Genomic DNA, 21131 nt, shown 5'->3' on the forward strand with positions numbered 1-21131 from the left:
ATCCCTAATTCTGAAAATGTGTCCTCTGTTCTGAGAGTGCCCTCAAGGTGAAACAATTTCTCCACATCTCCCCCGTCAAGTCCTCAGATATGTTTCAATAAAATCACCTCTAAATCTTCTAAACTCCAATTAGTGAAAGCCCAATCTACTCAGCCATCCCTGATAAGACATTCCTACCATATCTGGTATCAGCCTTGTGAACCTCAAAGCACATACATGTGTATACCATGTTAGCTGCTGGCATATGAGACATTGACGAAATATGACACCACATAGTGAGATAATGTGGAGTTTCTGTTCTGAAGATAAGTGAGTCCAGGCTTGAAATATTAACTCGGATTTTTTTCTACACCAGACCTACCGAGTTTCTGCGGGGCTTTCTGAATTTATTGTATCATGTTGTAACATTGTGGCCAAATTCAACCAAATTTGACTACCCAGTCATTCTCATATTGGTGCTTCTGGGAGATGGTTGTGAGTGAATTCACTGCTGAATTTCTCTACATCATGTCAGTGCCTATGCTTTAAAAGTGCATTATTGTCTGTGAAACAGTTTGGGCCACTGTGGGACTTGGGAATCTGGTGAAGCACACTGTGATTTCCCCCACTTTCGGAAAGGTGAAACAAAATAAAGAATAAAGATGTGCATATATCAATGTTTAAAGATGCATAATAATCACAGCTGTTCTAAAACAGATGTTAAACATGCATCTCCTTGTTCATCCATTCACAGGCTCATTCATGCTTGACACAAACACCCTTTTTTTTCCTCTCTCTGCACTACATCTGCATTCCTGTCTGACTCAGTAAGTACGCTCCTAGTCAACAATCAGAACCAAAGCCAGAAGTTGTTTTTTTCTCTTGGTCCTATAGGTGGCACAGTGGTTAGCTGCCTACCAAAGACCCGAGTTCAATTCCCGCCTCAGGCAATTGTCTGTGTGGAGTTTGCACATTCTCCCCGTGTCTCCTCCGGGTTCTCTGGTTTCCTCCCACAGTCAAAAAATGTGCAGGTCAGGTGAATTGGCCATGCTAAATTGCCCGTAGTGTTAGGTGAAGGGGTAAATGTCAGGGAATGGGTCTGGGTGGATTGCTCTTCAGAGGGTCGGCGTGGACTTGTTGGGCCAGAGGGCCTGTTTCCTCACTGTAAGTAATCTATCGAAAGAAGCACTGAAGAAAACATGGTCACCTCGGCACTACCTTTGTTGAGACCAGAAAGTTTGTTACAACATGGAAAACGTAGGAACAGAAAGAGCTTCACCATTCAAGATGATTGTGGCTAATTGTCCAACTCAGTCCCCCCTGTTCCTGCTTTCTCCCCATACCCTTTGATCCTTTTAGCCCTAAGAACTACATCTAACTCGTTTTTGGAAATATTCAACACTCAAGGGAGATGACAGAGAGGCAGGAATTTAAAAAGGAGGTCCTCGAGAGTAGTAATATCTGGATTACTTCCGGTGCTACGAGCTAGTGAGGGCAGGAATAGGAGGATAGAGCAGATGAATGCATGGCTGAGGCGCTGGTGTATGGGAGAAGGATTCACATTTTTGGATCACTGGAATCTCTTTTGGGGTAGAAGTGACCTGTACAAGAAGGACAGATTGCACCTAAATTGGAAAGGGACTAATATCCTGGCAGGGAGATTTGCTAGAACTGCTTGAGAGGATTTAAACTAGTGGCGGCCCAGGGAGATAGTGAGGAAAGAGATCAATCTGAGACGGGTACAGTTGAGAACAGAAGCAACTCAAACAGTCAGGGCAGGCAGGGACAAGGTAGGGCTAATACATTTAACTGCATTTATTTCAATGCAAGGGGTCTAACAGGGAAGGCAGATGAACTCAGGGCATGGCTAGGAACATGGGACTGAGATATCATAGCAAATACAGAAACATGGCTCAGGGATAGGCAGGACTTGCAGCTGAATGTTCCAGGATACAAATGCTACAGGAAGGAGAGAAAGGAAGGCAAGAGAGGAGGGGGAGTGGCATTTTTGATAAGGGATAGCATTACAGCTGTGCTGAGGGAGGATATTCCAGGAAATACATCCAGGGAAGTTATTTGGGTGGAACTGAGAAATAAGAAAGGGATGATCACCTTATTGGGATTGTATTATACACACCGTAATCGTCAGAGGAAAACTGAGAAACAAACTTGTAAAGAGATCTCAGCTATCTGTAAGAATAATGGGGTAGTTATGGTAGGGGATTTTAACTTTCTGAACATAGACTGGGACTGCCATAGTGTTAAGTGTTTAGATGGAGAGGAATTTGTTAAGTGTGTACAAGAACATTTTCTGATTCAGTATGTGGATGTACCTACTAGAGACGGTGCAAAAAGTGACCTACTAATAGGTGACCTAACGTGACCTATAGGGCAGGGCAGGTGATTGAGGTAGGGGAGCACTTTGGGGCCAGCGACCATAATTCTATTAGATTTAAAATAGTGATGGAAAAGAATAGACCAGATCTAAAAGTTGAAGTTCTAAATTGGAGAAAGGCCAATTTTGACGGTATTAGGCAAGAACTTTCAAAAGCTGATTGGGGGCAGATGTTTGCAGGTAAAGGGACGGCTGGAAAATGGGAAGCCTTCAGAAATGAGATAACAAGAATCCAGAGAAAGTATATTCCTGTCTGGGTGAAAGGGAAGGCTGATAGGCATAGGGAATGCTGGACTAAAGAAATCAAGGGTTTGGTTAAGAAAAAGACTGAAGCATATGTCAGGTACAGACAGGATAGATCGAGTGAATCCTTAGGAGAGTATAAAGGCAGTAGGAGTATACTTAAGAGGGAAATCAGGAGGGCAAAACGGGGATATGAGATAGTTTTGGCAAATAGAATTAAGGAGAATCCAAAGGGTTTTCACAAATACATTAAGGACAGAAGGATAACTAGGGAGAGAATAGGGCCCCTCAAATATCAGCAAGGCGGCCTTCGTGTGGAGCCACAGAAAATGGGGGAGATACTAAACGAGTATTTTGCATCAGTATTTACTGTGTAAAAGGATATGGAAGATATAGAAAGTAAAGAAATAGATGGTGACACCTTGCAAAATGTCCATAATACAGAGGAGGAAGTGCTGGATGTCTTGAAATGCATAAAGGTGAAGAAATCCCCAGGGCCTAATCAGGTGCACACTAGAACTCTGTGGGAAGCTAGGGAAATGATTGTTGTGCCTCTTGCTGAGACATTTGTATCATCGATAGTCACAGGTGAGACGCTGGAAGACTGGAGGTTGGCTAACATGGTGTCACTCTTTAAGAAGGGCAGTAAGGACAAGCCAGGGAACTATAGACCAGTGAGCCTGACATCAGTGGTGGGCAGGTTGTTGAAGGGAATCCTCAGGAACAGGATGTACTGTATTTGGAAAGACAAGAACTGATTAGAAATAGTCAACATGGCTTTGTGCATGGGAAATCATTTCTCACAAACTTGATTGAGTTTTTTGAAAAAGTAACAAAGAGGATTGATGAGGGCAGAGCGGTTGATGTGGTCTACATGGACTTCAGTAAGGCGTTCGATAAGGTTCCCCATGGGAGACTGGTTAGCAAGGTTAGATCTCATGGAATACAGGGAGAGCTAGCCATTTGGATACAGAACTGACTCAAAGGTAGAAGACAGAGGGTGGTGGTGGAGGGTTGTTTTTCAGACTGGAGGCCTGTGACCAGTGGAGTGCTACAAGGATCGGTGCTATGTCCTCTACTTTTTGTCATTTACATAAATTATTTGGATGTGAGCTTAAGAGGTACAGTGAGTAAGTTTGCAGATGACACCAAAATCGGAGGTGTAGTGGACAGCGAAGAGGGTTACCTCAGATTACAACAGGATCTTGATCAGATGGGCCAATGGGCTGAGAAGTGGCAGATGGAGTTTAATTCAGATAAATGCGAGGTGCTGCATTTTGGGAACAAATCTTAGCATGACTTATACACTTAATGGTAAGTTCCTAGGGAGTGTTGCTAAACAAAGAGACCTTGGAGTGCAGGTTCATAGCTCCTTGAAATTGGAGTCGCAGGTAGATAGGATAGTGAAGAAGGCATTTGGTATGCTTTCTTTCATTGGTCAGAGCATTGAGTACAGGAGCTGGGAGGTCATGTTGCAGCTGTACAGGACATTGGTTAGGCCACTTTTGGAATATTGCATGCAATTCTGGTCTCTTTCTTATCGGAAAGTTGTTGAGAAACTTGAAAGGGTTCAGAAAAGATTTACAAGGATGTTGTTAAGGTTGGAGGATTTGAACTATAGGGAGAGATTGAACAGGCTGGTGCTGATTTCCCTGGAGCGCTGGAGGCTGAGCAGTGACCTTATAGAGGTTTACAAAATTATGAGGAGCATGGATAGGATAAATAGACCAAGTCTTTTCACAGGGGTGGGGGAGTCCAGAACTAGAGGGCATAGGTTTAGGATGAGAGGGGAAAGATATAAAAGAGACCTAAAGGCACCCTTTTCACGTAGAGGGTGGTACTTGTATGGAATGAGCTACCAAAGGAAGTAGTGGAGGCTGGTACAATTGCAACATTCAAAAGGCATTTGGATGGGTATATGAAGGAAGGGTTTGGAGGGATGTGGGGTGGATGTTAGCAGTTGGGACTAGATTGGGTTGGGATATCTGGTCAGCATGGACTGGTTGGATGGAAGGGTCTGTTTCCATGTTGTACATCTCTATGGCTCGATGATTCTAACTGCTTTCTATGAATTCCACAGGCTCACTACTCTCTGGGAGAGGAAATTTCTCCTCATCTCAATCCTAAATGGTCTAGTCCATGTCCTAAGACTGTGACACCTGGCTTTGGACTCCCTGGTCATCAGGAATAATCTTCCTGCATGGAAGCATCCCTCCTATACTAGTTGGGATTGGATTCCTAAATTTCTGACTCTATAACTTAATTGCCATCGACAAGAATTTATGTTGACGTGAGCTGTGCATCTAACCTTGTAAAATATTATAAGGTGCTTCACATCAGCATCAGTCAGTGAACCATTGGTCAGTAAAACATCTCAATCTAACCTCAGCCTGCTACTACTAGATACTACTCTTATTACTACGTCTCCCAAAGGGTTGTGAACCTGTGGAATTCACTACCCCAAAGAGCAGTAGATGCTGGGACAGTGAGTAAATTTAAGGAGGAGTTAGAAAGATTTTTAATTGGTGATGGGTCGAAGAGATACAGGGAGAAGGCAGGAAAATGGGGGTAAGAAGCATATCAGCAGATCAAATGGCAGAACAGACTCAATGGGCCGAATGGCCTAATATCTTATGAACTTATTAAAAATACTATGCTTCAAATAAGACCTTTAGAAGAGGTTAAAATAATAATTTGATGTTGAAATGTTGCTGAAAAGTGTTGAGAACAAATTTGGAGAGAGTACAGTTTCAACACACATTGAAACACGATGCTCATTCTCACACTTTGGAAAAGAGGAAAATGAACAGATTTTTCTCAGCAGAGGTTCACCTGTAAATAAAGAAACACACTTTCAGATCTATGTGTTACTCCTCTAGGCAAAAAATATCCGGCATGGAAAATTTGAAGCAAGTTATTGTGATGTCCTGACATGTAAGGACAAGTCAAAATCATGTATGGTTGTCTCTGGAGGCTTAGCAGATATGAATTTCTCAGGAAATACAATATTAAAAATTTCTTTCAATCACTCCTTCAGAAGAACAAATAGGTTTCACCCCAAACTCAACAAGAAGTTTTTTATTAGAACATAGAACAGGACAGCATAGGTTCATAAGATATCGGAGGAGAATTATGTCATTCAGCCCATTGAATCTGTTCTGCCATTTGATCTTGGCTGATTTCAAAAATTGTTATTTACTCATTGTTCATAGCCTTTACAAGCCTGTTCCTTGTATGCATCCTTGAGGTAGCTTTCGTGATTTAGCTGCATCAAAATAAAGAGTGGACATTTCACAGATTAACAAAGAGTTAAATTCCTCTCATATTTCTGCCCTGCAGCAAGCGCTGCCAGGATAGATGAAAAGCCCCTGGACTATTGATCTTGCTAATACCATGACAAACTTTGTACTCAGAGTTTTCTGAAGTTTAATCTTCTAAGACCCACAGACAGATTCCCTCACTGCAGATTGGAAATGTTACAAGGTTAGAGCTTCACATCTAATTCTGAACAAAGTACAAGCACAGAAATGCCCTGAAGTTTGCTGCAGTTTGGCTGTAATCTTGCGGACATTTTTTAACCGGGGTCATCGATTCAGCTCAAGAGGCCCAACTCTTTCTTCATTGAATGGGTCAAACTTAAGCACCCAACTACCCACCACACAGTACATTCCAGTTATTGCTCGCGCTAGTGCTAATGTATATTCCAGTTTGCCTCAATATATCCAAACTACAAAATCAATACACTGAATGCACAGTGAGGGTGAGCTGCTTTTTTGAGCTGGTGCAGTCCACCTGCTGTGGATTGACTCATAATTCCCTCAGGGAGGGAATTCCAGGATTTTAACCCAGCGACAGTGAAGGAATGGTGATATATTTCCAAGTCAGTATGGTGAGTGGCTCAGAGGGGAACTTGCAGGGGGTGGTGTTCCCATGTATCTGCTGCCTTTGTTCTTCTAGATGAAGTGGTTGTGGGTTTGGAAGGTGCTGTCTGAGGATCTTTGGTGAATTTTTACAGTGCATCTTGTAGATGGTACACACTACTGAGCATCAGGGGGTAGAAGGAGTGGATGTTTGTAGAGTCATTTCAAGAACAATGGAGGGTGACATATAATTATGGTCTGGCTACCCAGTGATGCCTTTATCGAATTAAAATTGCTGTTGAATTATAAGTCAGCATTCATGAAGAGAGTGAGGAAAAACATTCCGGTGTGTAGTGATTGGAATGAAGTCAGCCACGTGGATCTCATAGAATATGAGTTCCCTGACTGAGGCTGTTAACCTGGTCCAATGAGAGAGCCCTGGCTGACAGATATAAACAGGAGTGTGGGCTCCTCCTAGGGGGTGAGCCCTGGCGACGTATTTTTTCTGCCAGGTGCGGAACCTCAACTACGACACGCAGCTCCTGTTCGTCGACCGTGACTGTTTGGAGGTCACCCTCAAGATGCTGCCTGTCTTTTACCAGGACCTGATCACTGTCTGGAACATGGTCGAATCACGTCGCGCCTACCCTCCGACAGGAGTAGCAGCTGTCGTCAGGGAGCTGTTGCTCAGGAATCCACACCTCCGTACTTGCAGGTTCGAGTGGCTGTCGGAGGGGAGGGCCATGGCGGCGAGGGTGACCAGGGTCAGGGACGTGCTGGGTGCCGGGGGCCTGGGGCTGGATGCTGCTACAGGATATAGCGAGCAGGGCAGCGGTAGACGTCCGGTATGTGGCCACTGCCATCCGATGCCTTAAAACGGCGGTGCTTGGACCCGACGTAGTGCACCAGTTGGAGGACGCTCGTGTGTGGTGGGATCTCGTCCACGCTCACCCCAGCCCAGACGGAATTTCACATTGGCCCCAAGGTCCCATACTTCCCGCGGGAGCCTGTACCCCACAACCTGAGCCACCTCCGGAGTTTTAATTTTGTCCCTTTTAAAGACGTAAAAAGATGGGCCCTGTATTGACTGCTGCTGCACACCGTCCACCTCTTCTCCCTCATTCACCGTCCGGACACGCCTTGGCGTGTCCATTTCCTACCGGGCAGTGGGGATCCCCAGTGGAGGGCCCTCTATGCGGGATTCCTCCCCCTTTCTCTTGGGAATCTGGGATGGAGGGTGCTGCATGCAGCAGTCCCCTGAAACTGCAGATTGCGGTGGTTCACGGACTCCCAGCTCAACTGCTTGTTCTGTGGCGCTGTGGAGTCCGTTGACCATGTGTATATTGGGTGTGAGCGTTTGCACTCCCTCTTTGATTTCCCCAAAAACCTCAAAGAATACACCGAGAGACAGACCCTCTGACAGTGCAGCACTCCCTCAGTAATACACTGAGAGACAGACCCTCTAACAGAGCAGCACTCCCTCAGTTATGCACTGAGAGACAGTCCCTCTGACAGTGCAGCACTCCCTCAGTGATACATTGAAACAGAGCCCCCTGACAGTGCAGCACTCCCTCAACAATACACTGAGAGACAGACCCTCTGACAGTGCAGCACTCCCTCAATAATACACTGAGAGACAGACCCTCTGACAGTGCAGCACTCCCTCAGTAATACACTGAGAGACAGCCCCTCTGACAGTGCAGCACTCCCTCAACAATACACTGAGAGACAGACCCTCTGACAGTGCAGCACTCCCTCAATAATACACTGAGAGACAGACCCTCTGACAGTGCAGCACTCCCTCAGTAATACACTGAGAGACAGCCCCTCTGACAGTGCAGCACTCCCTCAGCAATACACTGAGAGACAGCCCCCCTGACAGTGCAACACTCCCTCAGCAATACACTGAGAGACAGCCACCCTGACAGTGCAACACTCCTTCAGTACTGCATGATCACAAATGATCTGCACAAGCTTCTGAAGAAAGATTTAAATTCAGAACATTCTAACTGAATATCAGTGCTGCCTGATTTGTTATAACAATCACTACACTTGAAAAGCAATTAATTGTGAAAAGCACTTGAGATATCTTAAAGTGCTGAAATACTTTGTAAATACAAGTATCATTTATTAAGGAACATTTATAATGCCTACATTTCACTGTTTTTCTCTGATAACTCATCTTATCTCTCTTCTACTGTTTGGTGAAAAATATCAACTGGTTTCTTTCATTTCTTCTTATTTAACTACGGGGGTTTCTGATATTCAATGCCTGTGCCATAATGGGCAGTTGGGGCAATTTTAAACAGCTGCACACAGCAGCTATGAGACACTGAAAAAGAGAGAGAGATAGCTCTTCCTGAATCTAATTAACAGGCAGCATTGTAACTAGGATCAAATCCAGTGAAAATAAGATGTTGATTCTTCTATATACTGACTCTGGGATGAAATGTCACAGAGCTGGTAATCCAAAGACCCAGTTCATGTTCTGGGAATGTGAGACTCGTAATCCAGGAATGTTCTGGGAACGCGTGTTTGAATCATACTTTGGCAGCTGGTGGGTTTTGAATTTAAAAATCAGATCATAAATCTCGAAATGAAGAGAAGAACAAGATCATTTGTCCCCTGAAGCCTGTTCCACCATCCAATATGATCATAGTTAATCATCTATCTCAATGATACATTCCTGCTTTCCCCCAACCACCATAACCTTGTTGCCATTAAAATCTAAAAAAATCTAACCCTTTCTCGAATATGTTCAGTGACTTTGTCCATCACTGTTATAATTTGACAGATTTGGTGGAAGGAAGATAGTTGGAGGTCAGTCATCTCAGCTCCAGAACTATCCTGCTGGAGTTCCTCAGGGTAATGCCTTGGGCCCCACCACCTTCAGTTGCTTCACAATGTTCAGAACCATTTGTGACTCTTCAAATACTGAGATACTGCAAAAGTCCAAGTCCAAATGCGGCAAGATCTGAATAATACCCAACATTGGGCTGACAAGTAGTAAGTAACATTCATGTCACATACGAGTCAGCCAATGACAATCTCCACCAAGTCATAATCCTTGACATTCACTGTCGTTGCCATTGCTAAAACCTCCACTCCCAAAATCTTGAGGGTTACCATTGACAAGAAACTGAACTGGACTAGCCATTTAAATTTTGTGTAGCAGGTCACAGCAAGGAATATAGTATCAGGTAACTCACCTCCTGACTCCACAAAGCCTGTCCACCATCTACAAGGCAGAAGCCAAGGGCACGATGGAAAATTCCCCACTTGTCTGGTTGGGTTCAGTTCCAACAACACTCAAGAAGCTTCACACCATTCAGGATAAAAGCAGCTGTTGGATTTGCACCACATCTGCAAACATCCACTCCCCGCACCACTGGTACTCAGTAGCAGCAATGTGTACTATCTACATGATACACTGCAGAAATTCATCTTCTCAAGGACAATGAGGGATGACAATGAATAATGACCCAGGCAGCACAACCCACACCCCAAGAATGATACTTTAAGAATGAAGTTGGTTGCAATTTTCAACTTGGTTTGGAATAATAGTAATTGTCTGGCTTGGATTTGGAAATATTTCTTAAACCAGAGTGTGGTGAGTCTGTGGAATTCTCTGGCTCAGAAATTGGGTGAGACCAAAACAACAAATGTTTTCAAATAGGAGTTAGATTTAATGTTTTTTTTAATGTCAAAGACATCAAAGGGTGTGCAGGAAGATAGCAGGAACAAGGTACTAAGTTGGATGATCAGCTATGAATATATTGAATGAATGTTAAAGCAAGCTTGAAGGGCTGCCTGACCTTCTCTAGCTCCAATTTTCTATGTTTCTATAGCATTTTAGCCTTAATGTGTGTGGACTAAAAACAATTGCTTTTAGTTTTTTTCTGATTGTCTTGATAAAACTGTGATTAGGATGGCTGCGACATCAGTCAAAAAAAATGTCAGACTGATTACATTTGGTCAACTTGATGCCTCTGACTTCACACCAGTTGCTTACTATTCACGTGTAGAGCTCTCAATTTCTAAAACTGCACTATACACACATACACATGCTCAGAACAGTCTTTGCTGCCTGTTCAGTTCAGTGTCCTGAGGCACCTCAGTAAGGTTGAATGCAGTGATGTGCAATGACACGTTTATTAATGCTGCTGGTAACTTCTCTCTGGTCTTTTTCATAACCTGTTATATAAGGCGAAAACCTGACCAAGGTGAAGCCAGGATTAATAAAAACTCCCATTTTACACACGTGCCTGGGTACCAGCTCAGCCAAAAAGGATCAGGAGAAGCTTTCATTTCATTTTTCAAAACACCATCAAAAATAGTTACTTTAGCAGTTGAACAGTTAACAAATTTACACAATAATGAAAGAACAACGTCGTGGAAAAACTTAGTAAGTCTGGCAGTATCTTGAACAGAGACAGAGGCAACATTTGTAGGAAATAGTCCTATATTACAATAACAATTGTATCTGTAAAATGCTTCATTGGATCATCCCAAGGATTAAAAGGTCTTGTATAAATGGAAGTTCAGTTTCTGTCATCCTCTCATCTTCCTTCCATCAATAATTTCATTAGAAGCATCAAACCAAGAGAAACTGCATCAACATATTTAAGATCTTCTCAAACAAAAAGACCAGATGGTCTTTTACCCTGACAGCTTTATTCAAATTTTCAACATGCTTAATTATTTTTCAGCATCATTTTACTCGACAATGCCATCCATCCAATATTCATTTCATTTTTAACATTTTGCGATATTTAATATGTTAAGCATACGGTGCGTGTCATGAAGGGCAATTTTTATAGTGAGTTTGAAGTTAAAGACAGATTTGCAAAAATAAGTGGCATCTCAACTTAAATAATTGAATCTCTTTGTACGGAAACTTATTTCCTAACTAATCAAACTGCTATGAAATATTAAACAGCTTTCCAGTCATCAATATTAGTTAATACATTGAGCTTGATGAATAATTAATTATCCATCCCTGCGATATAATATTCAAATCACTTCATCATTTGCTAAAAGAAAATTGCATGGCAGTTCTGTCATTAATATATTGATCAGTGCTCAGGATTATACATGAAAACAGATCATTTATCAGTAAAGAAAAGATTGATCATTTGTCAAAATGGTTATTTGTTAATTAAAAGGATTGTCTACTTACATACAATATTATCTGTACAAAGAGAAATATGCAATTTTGATACTGAATACATTAGCGTACCTCAATTGTATTTAGAGGGTTCTTTGTACATTTCTATCAATGAGTAACTGTTACATTTTCAAAGTATTGTAGACAGATGTGTGTTGTATGTGACATAGCTTAGCTGTTACACTGTGGGTAGACAGGCAGCAGGCTGGAAGAACACAGCAAGCCAGGCAGCGCCAGGTGGTGGAGAAGTCACTGTTTCGGGTGTTACCCTTCTTCGGGACCAGTTACACTGTAGATGTCAAGCTGAAAGGAAAGCACATTCGTTTTCATAGTAAAATAAAACAAAGAACCACGGATGCTGGAGATGTGAAACAGATACAGAAATTGCCAGAGAAACTCAGCAGAACTGGCAGCATCTGTGGGAAGAAAGCAATTCTAGCACTTCAAGTCTAGTGACTTCAGTGCCGATTTCCAATGAAAAATCACTGGACTCATGTTAACTCTGCTTTCTTCACACAGATGCCATTGGGCTTCTCCAACAATTTCATTTCAGTAGTGTCTTTCATGACTTCACGATATCCCAAAATAACTTTGCAGCCGATGTAACACATTTTCAGCTCAATGTCATAACACAGCAGCAATATACTTTCACATAGAATCTGTAAGGTTGGTGACAGGAAGAGGATAAGAAAGCTTATTCAGAAGGCAAATAAGTAAGGGTGATCAGAATAATTATTTCCATTTTACAAAACACTTGAGTACATCTACGCACAAACACACATGAAGCACCATTCTACTCACTTTATTCCAGAGGCATAATTCTTGGGTAGACCTGATAAGGGAGAGTTTCAGTTGTGTGCCAATGTGCTGACACATCAGAAGAACAGCACATGGATGAGAAACATTCCTCAGAGCATCAGGCTGAAGCAGGTGTGTGGCATGAACAAGCTAATATGTGTCATGAATATATTCGAGCTGCACCTCTCCCTGTTTGTAACTTGCCTCTCTCAAATGATCCATCCTGTTGTTTCCCACCAATCATCATATGTTGCTTTAATGATGGGGGAGGATGTGTTGCTCCTGATCAAACATAGACCTCTTCAATGCCTTGACATCATTACAAAGTGGTGCCAGTTTTATATTATCTAATTCCATGCCAAAGCTCAGAGTGATGCAGTCCGTACTGGCTGACAATCCTTCATGATGAACAGAGGGAGGAGTCGAAGGTGAATTAATGCCAGCCTGGTATAAAGACCATATCTTAGCATTTGGACTGACATGAGAAAGAACTGTTTTAAAATTGATGTTTTAAAGGATTGCTGCACCTTTTGAAGAGCAAGTAAACAGACACTTATGGCAAACGTTGGAGAGTTGGCTATTGAACAAACAGTAATTGAAATGATTGCATCGGAATAGTAGCCAAGCATATGAACAGCATAGGGGTGGGGACAAGATAGGAAGAGGTGTTCTGATCCTCACCAGTGCATAAGCTGTCTTTCTGTTCTCTGTAGTCAAAATCCAGTTTAAACCTGAATAATAACAGTTCCTGTCTCTATCAGCAGTTATTAAAGCTGTGACTTCTAACTGAGAAATCAGAGACCTTTGGGAACAAAACTGATCACCTTGTGCCTCTTGAAAACTAGTTAATGCATCCAGAGAAAGATGAGAGGGCAATACTCTGACCAGCTGAAGAATCAGGATATTTTCTGCAGACAGTGCTTGGTGTTCCTCCAGACAGCTGACGCTGCTTAACCTCAGTGCAGGACTCAGCTGGCATGAATACTGTTATTGTGGTGTCCACTGCTGGTCCTGAGCCTGAGAGAGTTGCACGTCAGCACCTTGCTATCCAGCAGGAATGCCAAGTCTTTGTCCAAACAACAGGGTGTAGATTCACCCTTTGTCTTGTCCAGGGTAAATGTCAGAAGGGCAAACCTGCACCTGTCCGGTTGCATGAAAAGTCTTTAAAGATAGTGTGGGCCCATGGTGGAATTGAGGACATCTGCTGATTGTTCTGGGAATGGCACTTTCTAAGATGGAGCTGGAGTCAGACATGTAGGATACAATAGGGAGGGTATAATGAATTAATTAAACCTTGATAGGACTGACAGCAGAAATCCCTGCAGAGAAACTTAACAGAACTTGAAATTAGACAAAATAAACATAAGACTCACAAGATTTATCGGGTTCATAACATGAAATGAGGAGAAACTTCTTTACTCAGATAGTTGTTAGGATTTGGAATGCACTGCCTGGGAGACTGGTGGAGCTGGATTCCATTGGAGGTTTGAACAGCAAGCTGGATATTTCTTTGAAAGTAATGAACTTACAGGGCTGGAGAATGGGATTAGCTAGGTAGCCCTTTTGGGAGCCAGTACTGGCATAATGGGTCAAATGGCCTCCTTCCGTACTACGAAATTCTATGATTCTATGATTCAGTTCTATGTTCCTAACTGGTTAGCAAGTGTGTTACATGCTACCAATGTGCATTTGTGCAAAACTGGTTGATATGCCACTATTAGGGTCTAGATTCATAGAGTCACACATCATGGAAACAGACCCTTCAGTGCAAACAGTCCTTGCTGACTAGTCCCATTTGCCTGCATTTGGCCCATGTTCCTCCAAACCTTTCCTATTGGTTGTTTAATGGAATATCTAGGCTAAGCACTTACCCACCAGATTTGTTGCCAGTCTGACATTGTTTGAATGATGAAATTTGCAACCATTGTTTTTAACTCTGTGCATAGTCTGACATTTTGTTACCTCTGTAACCTCCTTCACAGATCCACAATCTTCCAAACCATTGACATGTATCATAGTCTAAGGGTGTAGATGAGGAGACATTTTTTACCCAAAGAGTGGTGTGCCTGTGGAAGTCATTACCACAACAAATAGTTGATGCCAAAACATTGAAGGTATTCAAGAGGTGGCTAGATATAGGACTTTGGGTGAATGGGATCAAAGGTGATAGGGAAAAAGAAGGTCTAGATCATTGAGTTGGACTATCAGCCATGATCCTAATGAAGAGCGGAGCAGGCTCAAAGGGCAGAATGGCCTCCTCTTGCTCCTATCTTCTATGTTTCCATTAAATTCAGCATATTGTACATTCCTGGTTTGCATTGCTTCTTCTTTGGTGGCCAAAATTTTGGAATTCTGTCCCTGAAACATTCTACCATCCTTTCACTCCTCCTTGAGATGGTCCTGATAATTGGCCTCTTTGGTCAAGAGTTTGATTACAACTCCTGATGCTGTAGCTCAGTGACAAATGTTTTAATGGATTATGTTCACGTTGAGTGCAGTGGTATGTCACACATTGTATGCACATCAGTTGTTAGTACATGTGGATAGCTAAGGCAGTCTGAATCCATAGATGGACCTGACATAGGAACATCAGAACTAGGAGCAGGAGTAGGCTGCCTGGCCCTTTGAGCACCCTATGCCATTCAATAAGACCATGGCTGACCTTTTTGTGGACTCAGCTCCACTTACCTGCCCTCTAACGATAACCCTTAATTCCTTTACTGTTCAAAACATTATCTATCTTAACTTGATAAACATTTACTGAGGAAGCCTGAACTACTTCACTGGGCAAGGAATCTCACAGATGGTGCAGGTCAATTTATCTCAGTGAGTCTTTGCCTCTCTTTCTGCATGAATTTGATATCATTGTGCAACAACACAGGAAGCTCATTTCTGAAAAAAAAGTCTGATTAATGACTTCATTAAGTAGAGAGCAGGAAGTAAACTTGATATTCTTGACTTATAACCAGTTAATGGAATGATTCAATTAAATAGAATCAACTTCAAAATCTCCTTTTTCTCTTATAAACTGACAAGTAATTTAATTTCTGTATTTCCAGAACTTGTTTCATGTGTTTGATACTACTTTTGTTGTTCACATTAAGATGTCAGACATGTTGAAATGCATCATTGCAACTTCAACCACTTACATATTGATAAATTAACTGAACATGGCTTTAATCGTAATCACCGAGATTTTATCACATAATCGGTAAAAGGTGAAGTCACCATCGTCCTCCTGGACCATAGGGCTGCTTTGCCATTAAAGAGAGAGAGAGAGAGAATTGATGGCAGTTTAACCTAAGGGTCAGTACACCTCAGGTGAGAGGAGACATTGAGAAAGAGTGTGTTCATGGTAACCTCAGCTGAGGTAGAAATTGATGTTATCAGCAAGCCAACTGACCTCCCATTAATGATGCATTGAATGACACCCTCTGTTATTGATGTGCAAACTATTTAGCAACTTATGGTAAGGAAGGAATTCCCCACCAATTACAAACAGCAACAAATTGCTGAACAATTTATGTCCCTCTGCCACTAATGCTGTGAAAAAGGACCTTTATTTCAATCTCCCTGTGAGGTTTATAAACGTTCTGCATTTCCACACTTACTAGCCAGTACATTCACTGCAGAATGTTCAGACTGTTATTGCTGCCTTTCCAGTCAAGAGCCTAACATTCTTTTGTGTAACTCACTCTCTCTGATACAGAGAGGAAACAATTAAAACTGTGCAGTTTCATTTCACCAAGTAGTAAATTGCTTTGAGAAAATTTTCCTTTCCTTTCATGCAATCATTTTTTTTCCTCTCTTCTTTGCACTCTCTTAATTTATTTGTCCCTTTCAATTATTTGCTTGGTGATTGGTTTCCCTTCCCAGGCTTCAATCTTTAAATCTTATTGTTGAAGGAGTAAGCCACTCATCAATGCCCCACAGCTCCCATCAGCCTCACAGGGCTACTATCAGCTCCCACTTTCAGGAACTTTCTGAACAAGATTATTTATTGAGTGGATTATGTACATTGGCAGTAAGAATAGAGGAGCTGAATATTAGTTAAATGGAGAAAGAAGGCAGAAAGCTACAGAATGTGGGCACTTGAGATTCTTCATGTGTCAATCACAAAATCCTCATGTACAGATTTAGCAGATAATAGGGAACACAGATGGAATGTTGGCCTTTATTACAAAGGGGATAGAGTATGAATGGGTGGTATGGTGGCTCAGTGGTTAGTGCTGCTCCAGCACCAGAGACCCAGGTTCAATTCCACTCTCGGGCAACTCTCTGTGTGGAGTTTTCATATTCTCCCCGTGTCTGCATGTGTTTCCTCTGGGTGTTCTGGTTTCCTCCCATAGTCCAGAGATGTGCAGCTTCGATGGATTAACCTTGTGAAATGCAGGGTTACAGGGTTAGAGTTTGGGGGGTGGGGGAGGGTGTTGGTGGATGGGTCTGTGTCAGATGGTCTTCGGATGGTTGGTATCTATGGGCCAGATGATCTGCTTCCACACTCTAGGGATTCTATGGAACTAAGGAGGTCTGGCTAAAACTCTCCTCGGTACTTTGCAGGCGAGGGATATGTTTAACCAATGGGAAACATGGCAAAAAATTGTGTTCTAGCAAATCTGAAAACACCATGGTCAGGTGTCTGGCATCATTTCATATTCTAAGTTGTGATCAGGGTAAGGTTATAAGAGATAGAAGCAAAAGTAGGCCATTCAGCCCATTGAGTCTGTTCCCTTTTAATGAGGTTATGGGTGATCTGATAATCCTCAAGTTCACCTTCCTTCTTTCTCCACAAAACCATTGATCCCCTAACTGATTAAAATCTGACTTTCTCAGCCTTGAATATTTGTAATGATCCAGCCTGGACAGGACTCCATGGTAAATAATTCTACACATTCACTACTATCTGAGAGAAGAAATTCCTCCTTAATTGTGTCTTAAATGGAAGACCCCTTATTCAAAGATTACGCTCTCTGGTTCTGAACCCTCTCACAAGTGGGAACATTATTTCCAGGTGTACATTGTCATAGTACCAGAGTCTGACAAGTGCCTTGCAGAGTTTTAGCAAGATATCCTTATTTGCGTACTCTATTCCCTTTGAAATAAAGGCCAATATTCCATTTGCCTTCCCCGCAACCTGCTGAATCTGTACATGAGGATTTTGTGATGAATGCTAGAGAATCCCAAATCCCTCTATTCTGTAGCTTTCTGCCATCTTTCTCCATTTAAATAATAGCCAGCTCCTCTGTTCTTCCTGCCAATGTGCATAACCTCACATTATATTGGATTGGCTACATTTTTGCCCAATCATTTAACTTACCCATATTCCTCTGCAGATGTTTTGCAGCATCTTCTCACTACCAGTGTTCCCGCCTATTTTTGTGACATTCAGAAACCTGGATACAGTACATTCACTTTCCTCATCCACACAATAAGTATGTGCTGTAAATAATATTTTATTGTCTAATATGTGCTGCACTATTTGCTTTGAAAAAGCATAGTTTCCAAACTAAAAGAGAGATATATTGTCTCAATGAAGAAAACAATGTAGAAACCTTTATTTTTAAAAACGGTGTTTTGAAAGTGAACATCGATCTTTTTTATGTTCAAGGATACAGTCAGACCCAATGTGAGTCCACAATCATCATTTATAATGCTAGATAAAGATTATTTGAGCAATGGCTCATCTTGTACATGTTGAGTTCTTCATGTTTTGATGAAAGGTGCATAATTTATAAATTAATTTGTGTGCTTTCAGTTTCAAGAAAAGATGCAGAAGGATGTTAGTCAGATCTCTGAAGTTTTTTTTGAAAACAGGTCAGAAAATAATTTGGAACAGGGAAATAAGTGCATCAATTTAAAAAAAAAGTTAACTGCAATCAAGCGCCTGCAAAGATCCACTTTAGTGTTAATAGATGAAAAGCTTATACTGTTGAGTTTGTAACAAATACAATAGACACATCACGGCCATTAGTTTATTTTTGATTTCTGAACAAAAGGTGCAAGGTCTCAGTTCCTAATTTAAATTATTAATCTCATTCTTTTCAATAAATTAAATCATCAGGATTTTGAGTCATTCACTGAGTGAGACATTTAGGGTGAGGGTGGGGGACGTTCAGAGGAGATGTGAAGGCCGAGATTTTACACAGAGAGTAGGAGGAGTCTGGAAAATGCTGCCAGGGTTGGTGGTGGAGGCAGCTGCAATAGTCATGGTTCAGGGACTAGATAAGCACATGAATATGCAAGGATTGGAGGGATGTAGAACAAGGGCAGCCAGAAGGGATCAATTAATTTTAATATCATGTTTGGCACAACATCATGCACCAAAAGGTCTGTTCCTGTGATGTACTGTTTATGCTGTATGTTCTATACTTCAATTGGAAGGATACATTGACCACCATGCTCATCAGTACATGTCATGGCTGGTCAGCAGAAAAAAAACTGCCACACCAAGCATAGCATGAATTAGTAACAGCATAAAGCTTCCATGCACTGTTCTATCAAGCAGTTGTTTTCTGAGAAAAATTATTTCATTTATGGGATGCAGGTATCGCTGGCTGGGCCAGCATTAAATACTAATGCCCAGTTGCCCTTGAAAAGGTGGAGATGACCTGCCTTCTTGAACTGCTGCAGTCCACGTGCTGTAGGTCGACCCAAATGCTACAAGGAAGGGAATTCCAGGATTTTAACTCAACAAAAGTGGAATAAATGGTGATATAATTCCAAAGGAGGATGGTGAGTGGCTTGGAGGGGAAAAAGTAGGTGGTGTATATATATATGCTGCATTTGTCCTTCCAGATGGAAGCGGTCATGGGTTTGGAAGGTGCTGTCTCAGGATAATTGGTGAATTTCCTCAGTGTATTTCACAGATGGCACACACTGCTGCTACTGAGTGTCGGTGGTGGAGGGAGTGGGCACTTGTGGATGTACTGCCAATCAAGCGGGCTGCTTTGTCCTGGATGGTGTCAAGCTTCTTGAGTGTTATAGAGTTGTAAAGTAATAGAGTTACAGAGTCATAGAGTACTACTGCACGGAGATAGGTCCTTCAGCCCAAACTGGTCCATGCTGACCAAAATGTCCAACCACGCTAACCCCATTTCCCTGCAGTTGGCCCATGTCCTCCTAATCCTTTCCTATCCATGCATTTGCCCAAATGCCTTTTAAATGTTGTTAATGCACCCGCCTCAACCACTTCCAATGGCAGCTCATTCCATATGCGTACCACCCTCTGTGTAAAAAGGTTGCCCCTCAGATTCCCTTTTATTCTGTCCCCTCTAACCTTAAATTGATGTCCTCTAGTCCTTGATTCCCCAACCCTGGAAAATAAAAACTGAGTGGATTCACCCTATCCATGCCTCTCATGTTCTTATACCCTTCTGTAAGATCCTTCCCCAGTCTCCTACGCTGTAATGAAAATACTCCTAGCTTGTCCAATCTCTCCCTATAACTTAGACTGGTAAGTCCAGGCAACATGCTTCTAAATTTCTTCTGCACTTTTTCTAGTTTAATAACATCCTACCTATAGTAAGGTGACCAAAACTGAACACAATACTCCAAGTGCAGTCTCAACAATGTCCTGTACAACAGCAAAATACTTTCCCACCTCTATACTCAATGTCCTGACTGATGAAGGTCAGTGTGCCCATTGCCTTCTTCACTGCCCTGTCTGCCTGTGACTCCACTTTCAGAGAACCATGCACCTGAACACAAAGGTCTCTCTGTTCCACTACACTTCTTAAGGCCCTACTATTCACCATGGAATTCCTACCTTGATTTGACTTTCCAAAACGCAAGAACTTACACGCATCTATATAAAACTCCATTTGCCAAAACACGGTTTTGTGCGAGGGAGATCATGCCTTACAAACTTAATAGAATTCTTTGAGGAAGTGACCAAGTTGATAGATGAAGGAAGGGCTGTAGATGTCATATACATGGACTTTACTAAGACATTTGATAATGTTCCCCATGGTAAACTAATGGAGAAAGTGAAGTCCCATGATGTGCAGGGTGTTCTAGCTAGGTGGATAAAGAACTGTTTGAGCAACTGGAGACAGAGAGTAGTAGTTAAAGGGAGTTTCTCGAAATGGAGAAAGGTGACCAGTGGTGTCCCACAGGGGTCAGTGTTGGGGCCACTGTTGTTTGTGATATACATAAATGATCTGGAAGAGGGCACTGTTGGTATGATCAGTAAGTTTACAAATGACACAAAGATTGATGGAGCAGCACAAAGCACAGGGGACTGTCAAAAAATACAGGAGAATATAGATAGACTGGAGAGTTGGGCGAAGAAGTGCCAGATAGTGTTCAATCCAGGCAAATGTGAGGTGATGCATTTTGGGAAGTCTAATTCTAGAGCGAACTATATGGTAAACAGAAGAACCTTGGGAAAAGTTGATGGCAGAGAGATCTGGGAGTTCAGGTCCATTGTACCGTGAAGGTGGCTGCACAGATGGATAGAGTGGTCAAGAAGACATATGATATGATAGTCTTCATCGGGCAGGGTATTGAGTATAAGAGCTGGCAAGTCATGTTAACATTGTACAAGACATTGGTTTGGCTGCATTTAGAATACTGTGTATAGTTCTGGTCGCCACGTTAACAAAAGGATGTGGATGCTTTGGAGAGGGTGCAGAGAAGGTTTACGAGGATGTTGCCTGGTATGGAAGGTGCTAGCTATGAAAAGAGGTTG

Source organism: Hemiscyllium ocellatum, chromosome 16 (genome assembly GCF_020745735.1).
Source record: "Hemiscyllium ocellatum isolate sHemOce1 chromosome 16, sHemOce1.pat.X.cur, whole genome shotgun sequence".
NCBI classification, from domain to species: Eukaryota; Metazoa; Chordata; class Chondrichthyes; order Orectolobiformes; family Hemiscylliidae; genus Hemiscyllium; species Hemiscyllium ocellatum.